Here is an 8,223-nt window from a genome sequence, read left to right as displayed (position 1 = left end):
TTCAACCATGATCCTCAGATTTCAGCCTTCAGGTGATCTATTGAGTGTTTTCCTGTCCTCTTTTGTGAAAATATACACCCCCCTGGCATTAAAGGTAAAAGAACAACTTAAAAGTTGTTATGATACTCCCAACCCAAAGAAGATACCTGATATACTTGATTTAAGTGTTAAGATATAAAATTTGGATTTGTGGAAAGACTGAGGCTCTTTAGTGTCATTTTGGGAAAAGTAAATCAAATATTCAGAGCATTCCTAAATAAAGGGAATAAAGTAAACATCTTTTCATGAGGAGTATTAATGAGAAGAACAGTAGTTTTAGTCATTACTGTAGCCTACTTGAAACAGTTTCAAAGAACAGATGGTCAAGTATATTTTCTGTGTAATAATCACTGAATTCTAAAATTATTTGTTTTCCTTAGCATTTTCTGTTTGTCCTCATCCGCTATCTCATTTGAGACATACACCTTGTACAAGGGCCTTCTGTAGTCAGTTTACATTTTATAGATAAATAATTTTAGGTTTTTAAAATTATATATAATTTTAGGTTTTTAAGAATCAGAAAAGTTAATAATAATAATAATAATTTTCTGATGTCCTTCACATTTCCCCACATTTTATTATATTGGTTTCATATGCTATCAGTATATTTATAGGCTATGAAGTATGATTTTGGTTTCAGTTTTTGTGCTGATATTGGGGATTGAAATCAGTACATTGGTCTGTCACTAATGCCAGCATTGATGGCACACATTCCTGTGATTCAGGCTAATCAGGAGGCTGAGATCTGAGAATAAAGGTTCAAATCCATCGTGGTCAGGACAGATTATGTTGCTCTTGTCTTCAATTAATGACTAAAAAGCCAAAAGTGGAGTGGCTCAAGTGGTAGAGCACCAGGATTGAGCAAAGAAGCTAAAGTGTAGTAATGTATAGTTCCTAAAGGATAGTTCCCAAGGCCTGATTTTAAGTACCAGTACCAAAACACAAGCACACACAAGCACAAGCACACGCACACACAAGCACACGCACACACACACACACACACACACACACACACACACACACACACACACACACACATGTTTTCTTTGTCCCCAAAGCACTATGGTTCTCTTTATGTGCTCCTGAAATCTACTTTGCTTTATTTTTCATTCGGTTGGTGATGTTTCCACAGGGAGAGCAAAGAAATGGCTGTTACCTGAGTCTTGGCTGTCTGTGCTTTTGCTGGGATGACTGAGGTCTGCCTTATTGAGCATTGAGTCCCAGAGAAAACTCCATGAAGCACATGGAGGGAAATATATGAGAAGACATTCATTCAGGTAATTCTTCAGTCTATCTTTCTCCTGCCAAGGGTTTTTCTCTCTCTGTAGGGTGAGTTCCTTTTCTTTCCACGTAAAGCTGAACATTGTATAGCTTTCTGTGTGTGCCCACATGCAAATAAGGCTTTTGTAAAATATCAGCCATTGAAAACTTGCTCTTTTTTCTCCTCTCACCATTACTGAGTTTCTTGCCAGCCTTCATTGTTCTGAGAAAAATGGAATGATCTAGAAATTGTCATAGGATGTTTATAGATGTAAGTCAGAATTTATAGTTCTTTTGCTCTAGTGAATTGAGCATCATCTATGTGAATTTATAGACAGCCTTTAGGGAACTTATTTATATGGTATAGATGAAGTTTTGGATATGATATCTCTATGGAAGTCCAAAGATATCTTTATGTACTTTGTCCAAATTAAACAGAAACTGAAAACACTTTAAAGTTTTTTGTTTTAATCAGTCTTCTATTAATTTGGGATGTAGGATTTTTAAGTGCTGGAATCAATTAATTTTCATTTGTAGGAAAAGTGGCAGAAAGGAATATACCTGAAGATACAGTATATGTTTTCCCTTTTGATGAGTTATGAAGTTTAAGTTTGATTTCAGAAAAACTATTGTGAGAAGTATCAATATACAAATCCAGTTTCTGAGATTAATTAGATTAAATTAGTAGGAAAGGTATTTTGTTTGCAGTAACAATTACAATATGCTACATTGAAAAGTGTGTGACATGTTTGTGTAGTTGTGTAGTTAGATAACATTAAGGTGGTGTTATAGATTTTAATAAATTTCTGTAAGCACAAGAAAAAGTGTGAGAGATGTTAGAGTTTTACACAGAGCAGAGAAAATACCAGATGGTCTTCAATAAATGCTCTCATTTTTCCATTCTTTTTTGTGTATGTGCTGGTATTGGAGTTTCAACTTAGGGTCTTGTGTTTTAATTAGCTTTTCCCTTAAGGCTGGTGCCATACTACTTAATCCATACTACCATTTCCAGTATTTTTGCTATTTATTGGCAATATGAATATCACAGATATTGCTGCTTGCTGCTTGAGATCTCTTCGAATCTGGATCCTCAGATCTCTGCCTCCTATGTAGCTGGGATTACAGGTGTAAGGCACCAGTACTCTGAGAGATGCATTCATTTAGTCATGTTATGTGGCAAATTACCACAAATATATTTGTTTGTCCATTAAATACCAACAATAGTAGGATATAAGTTTGGTAGTTTGGGTGTAATTTGTCTCTAGCAGCTGCTCACTTTCTACCAGGGGCCACCAGGCTATAGTCTCTCATGGAATGTAGGGATCTCTTCCAAGCTTAAGGGATGCCTGGTATCCTTTAGGTTCTGTGGTTGTGAGACTGTGTTTCTGGTCCCCTATCATACAACCACTTTTGTCAGCTCCTAGCCACCTCCGTACATTATTGACAAACATATTCTCCTTACTGTTTGATTCATTCTGTTGGCATCACTGACTTCTAGAAAGGCCTTATTTTGCACTCACTCCTTGGAAGTAACTCACACCCAAATCTTGTGGGAACTAATTACATTTGTAGAATCTCTTTAATTTTGTTGTCTAGCAGGGCATATTGTGGGGTTAGATCCTTCCCAGACTGGAAGATACAAGATATCTCAAGGTTCTGATTTGTTGTGTATCACCTGATACACATAAAAAGCTATTTATTAGCTGGAGGGCGGTGGCTCATTCTTGTTATCCTAGCTATTCTGGAGGATGTGATCTGAGGCTCCAGGTTCAAAGCCAGCCATGGCAGGAAAGGCTGAGAGACTATTATCTCCCATAAACCACTTAGAAAACTGGAAATGGCACTGTGACTCAAGTGGTGGAGCACTCGTCTTGAGCTGAAGAGCTGATGGACAGCGCCCAGGCCCAGAGTTGAAGCCCCGCAGCTTAAAACCTAAGTAGAAAAAGCTATTTACTCTTCTAAGTGTCCTCAATTTCAGACACTGGTAATGTTTTGTTATTCTTTGATTTTTAGCCAATGAAGTGTGAAATTTAAGAAAAGGAAAGATACTTCCTTTGGTGGAGTGGAAAACAATTCAGCAGTTATAGGGAATGAAAGCTAGTTAGGAGTAAAACTGAGGATAGATTCAAGAGCAGTGGCAGTGGTTTCAGAGATGGGACAGAGGTAAACATGACAGATATATTTTAAAAAGAGATTATGTGGCTGAGAATGTGGTTTAGTGGTAGAGTGTTTGTCCAGAATGCATGAAGCTCTGGGTTTAATTACTCAGTACCACATAAAAAGAAAAAGCCATAAGTGGCAATGTGGCTCAAGTCAAAGGGCGCTAGCCTTGTGCAAAAAAGAAGCTCAGTGACAGTGCCCAGGCCCTGAGTTCCTGCCCCAGGATTGTCAAAAAATAAAAAGAGAGAACATGTTAATAATGGATGAGAGAGGGATGCAGAGAACAAATTCATCACTGAATGTTTCCTCTATTTCAAAATCAAGACATCATTGCAGAGACAAAAATGGGGCATAAAGATGGTCCAGAGAGAACATATCTTATGAAGAAATACAAGAATTTTACTGCAACTGTCCTGTACAGATAATCCATTAGACATAATTGTGACTTTAAATAGCACAAGAGCTCATTTTAATAGCATAAGTGTTATCTGTAGATTTTGTATGGGTGCTGGTCCTCAAACTTGATAATCCCCTAGGTGCTATTCCTATTTTTTCCTCGAGAATATTACTCTATTACTTAAGCCACAGATCCACTTCTGACATATTTGGTGATTAAGTGGACATAAGCGTGTCATGGACTTTTCTTGACTCACCTGACTTAACAGTGTTATCTCAAAATCTCAGCATTCTGAAGAGCTAGGATTACAGTTGTGAGCCACTAGCACGCAGAGAAGCATTTCTTTTTCTGTGAAAGGAATTAAAAGGTAGAATAATCAGGAAGATTCACCCTCAGTACAAAATAAATCATCAAGACCAGTTCACGAATACACACACACACACAAGCACACAAACAATCACACATAAGCTTCTCAGGTGTCTGTATCTCTTTCCCCAAAGGAATAGTATATTCGAAGAGGTAAATTGTGGTGTCACAGGCTCTAATCCCAGATATTGAGAGTTAGAGGTATAGAAGGATGGAGTAATGAGGGTGGCTTGAGTGAAGTTAACACAAGACTGTATGAAAAGCCAACTGAAAAAGAAAAAAAAATGGTTGAGGGAATGCAGGCACAAATGGTAACGTATTTGCCTAGTAAGTGTAAGGCTTTCAGTTTATTCCTCAGTTCCATGAAAAAGACAAAAAGAATAGCATCTCAGTCCATTTTGTCATGGTTTAACAAAATCCTTGAAGCTGTATACTTCATACGGAAAAAAAGGTCTATTTCAATCACAATAATAGTGGATGCAATGTCTAAATAGCAGGCTAGCACATGGGCTATGGCCCCCTAGGTGCATCATATCACAGAGGATCTTGGCATCATGGCATGTGCTAGAATGACGATGATGTTAGTCCCTTCAGAGTTGATGAGATGGCATTAATCTATTTATGACTGAAACCTCTCTTAAAGGTTCCACCCCCTGACACTGCTACATTGAGAAGTTAAGCTTCAGTGTGAGCTTTGATGGTGACAGACCATCAACAGGCTTCTGACAGAAGCAGGTGTGACCATTGGAAGCCGAAGTCATTCATAAACTAGGCACCTTGGACAACTGCTTCAATCTCTTTGATTCTGATATTTTCTGTATTTGGGGCCATCTCACAGCTAGGATCCATCGAGTTCATGTCTGTTCCATGTGCCAGCTTGTTATGCTGAGTGTGATATAAGCTGTTAAAAAATAGGGAGAACAAGGACGGAGATGGACACAAAAATGGAGGTTTGTCATTCTTCATGACACTTAATTAACATTAATAGATTTTATAGGTAAGTCATTAGAAAGCTCTATGTCATTATACAATACTTACATAGAGCCATGTAATACCTACTGTATGACATGGAAAGATACCTTGTAGAGCAGCCTGTTTACACATAATACAGAAAATCCTATGAACACAAAGGATGGGGAAAAAATAAGTTCTGGCCTACAAAATTAATTGTCAACCTCAGAGTCAAAGCACACACCCTGAAAACATTACTGGAAGGAATAGGAGAAACCCTAGTTCTCCTTGGCAAAGGTTGAAATTTTCTTAATAGAGACCCAGAAACAGAACAAATCAAAGAAAGGTTGCACAAATGGGGATTACATGAAAGTGCAGAGCTTGTGCATGGCATAAGACATAGCTGGCAAAATCAATAGAAATCCTGTGGATTAGGAGAAAATCTTCACTAGCCATACAACAAACAAAGGTCCCATATCTAAAATATGCTTGGAACTCAAAAAATTAAATACCCCTACAACAAATCCTCAAATAAACAACTGCCTGATAAATAAGTGGGCTAAAGCCTTAAAGAGAAAATTCTCTGAAGAGGAAATAACAATGGCCAATAGCCACATGAAGAAATGTTCAACTTCTCTAGCCATAAAAGAAATGCAAATCAAAACAACATTGAGATTCCACCTTTCCCCTGTTAGAATAGAAATATAATAATAGATGCTGGAAGGGATGTGGCCAAAAGGGAACTCTACTGTATTGTTGGTGGGAGTATAAATTTGTTCGACCACTTTCGAAAACAGTATGGAGGTTCCTCAAAAGATTCCACATAGAGCTCCCCTATGACCCAGCCATCCCACTTTTGGTCATTTACCCATACTGAGGCTACCAGCACAGCTATGTTTATTGCAACATTATTTATCATAGTTAAGATATGGAACCAACCCAGATGCCTTTCAGTAGAGGAATGGATCAAGAAAATAAAATGTCATATATATATATATATATATATATATATATATATATATATATATATAAATATATATATATATATATATATAAATTCTATGCCTCCATCAGAAAAAATGACATCGCCCAATTTGTTAGGAAATGGAAAGACTTGAGATAAAAATATATTAAGTGAAGTAAGGCATGTCCAATGAAACATAGGTCCCATGGTTTCCCTTATTTGCAGTAACTAGTACATGTCTTGGACAAGCAGAAAAGTTCAAAATCTATGTACATATGACCAGATAAGATGAAGTTAAGCGAAATAAACCTCAAGATAGAGACGCAAGTAGTTTTTCCTTTCTTGCTATTGTTTTTAAACTATTTATAATGTACCATGTGATTTTTGGTTGCTTTGTATATTCCTCCCCTATGGTATAAACCCTGTTTTCACTATATTTGATTCTGGTAACCTGCATCTTGTTCATATACTTCTCTAATTCTGGGATGGTAAGGACAAACACAACATAGTTAATTAAGGATACAGGATGACCCATTGTAAAAATTTGATGTACAAGACACTACCTTGAAAATGAACTTTACAACTTTGGGGGGGGGGTAGTTGTTTAGGTGGGAGGGAATGGATGGTAGGGGAAAAAAAGGAGGAGGCAACAATGCTTGATAGGAAATGTACTCATTACCTTGCTCATGTAACTAAAACACCTCTGTACATTATTTTTGTAATAAAACACCTAGAAAATTAATTTTATATATGGTTATGGGTCAGTACTAGCACTTGAATTTATGGGCCTTCCACTTACTTTCACACTTCCACCTGGGATCTGTATCTGTGTTTATGTTTTCATTAATCTTTTTGTAAACGATAAATCTAGTAAACACTGTCCCCTAATATATGTATGAAATAAGTTTTGGAAATTTTACAAGGACTTAAATCTTTTATGTTACATTCATCATTCTACTATCTTTCAGTTTCTAATGTTTGTTGGAAGTTAAAGACAGGCTCTCTGTTGCATTTATTAGGAAATATTTTGCCTGGCCCCAGTCTATAATCCTAGCACCTAAAGAGGCTCAGATGAGGAGAATGTTGGCTTGAAGCAAAAGCAGAGAATTCCATGAAACTCCATCTCCAAAACTATGTATATTTACGCATATATAATTATATATAACATATTTAATATGTAATATATTTGTGAAATATATACATATATACATACTATATATCTGCAGAAGATGGGCACACTGAAACAATTGAAGGCACTGATTTAATTTCACTGCTGTCATTCTACTTTAATGATTTCATTGAATGTCCTGTCCAATATATATTTGTACATATCAGGCAAGCTGTACCCCATGTCACATATGAGTGTAAGAATAATAGGGTTTAGCTTATTATATAGTAGCTCATCAGGACAGAGGAAATATTCCTCAACTTGCTTGAGCCAATCTTTATTGTTTGTTCCATACTGTGCCTCTCCTTTAGGTCTGCAGTTTTCAGTTTCAAGATGATATTTTGTTCTTTTAGAGACAAGTGAATGGAGAAATGTATGTGACCTCCAAGACAATTACCTCTATCTGGCTAAAATTCATATATTCAAATGGGAAATATGCCATCCCCATAGAATACAAACGAGGACTCCCAAGCACCAGATGTCTACATTGCAACAATTGTAATTTCCATGCAGGAATATTTTATAGGGACAAAATTAAGGTAACAAATATGTCCTTCAGCAACTACCCTTGGGAAATCCTCATGCTCATGCTAAAGTCATTGACCTTCACATTGCCTTTGTTATGCAACACGATGTTATTGGGTTTAATGTCTCAGTGTTCATTTATATATTCATTAAAGTAATGCACAGTACTCACAATCTGAACAATCTCGTGACTTCATTCTTGAATAGGTGTTATGATTTTCACATATATGTCAGGAGGTCTCTGGATGGCCAGTTCCACTACCAGGTATTGCTGCTGATCCTTTTCCCTCACCAGGTATGACCTAATCATGTGTGAGTGATGGAAAAACTTAATAATATCCATCTAATTTTTTAATTTTTTGTGGGTCCTAGGGCATGTAGTCTGGGCCTAGG

Source organism: Dipodomys merriami, unplaced genomic scaffold (genome assembly GCF_024711535.1).
Source record: "Dipodomys merriami isolate MVZ:Mamm:240054 unplaced genomic scaffold, mDipMer1.0.p SCAF_230, whole genome shotgun sequence".
In the NCBI taxonomy this organism is placed as follows: domain Eukaryota; kingdom Metazoa; phylum Chordata; class Mammalia; order Rodentia; family Heteromyidae; genus Dipodomys; species Dipodomys merriami.
The sequence above is the reverse complement of the archived record's forward strand: the minus strand, read 5'-3'. Positions refer to the sequence as shown.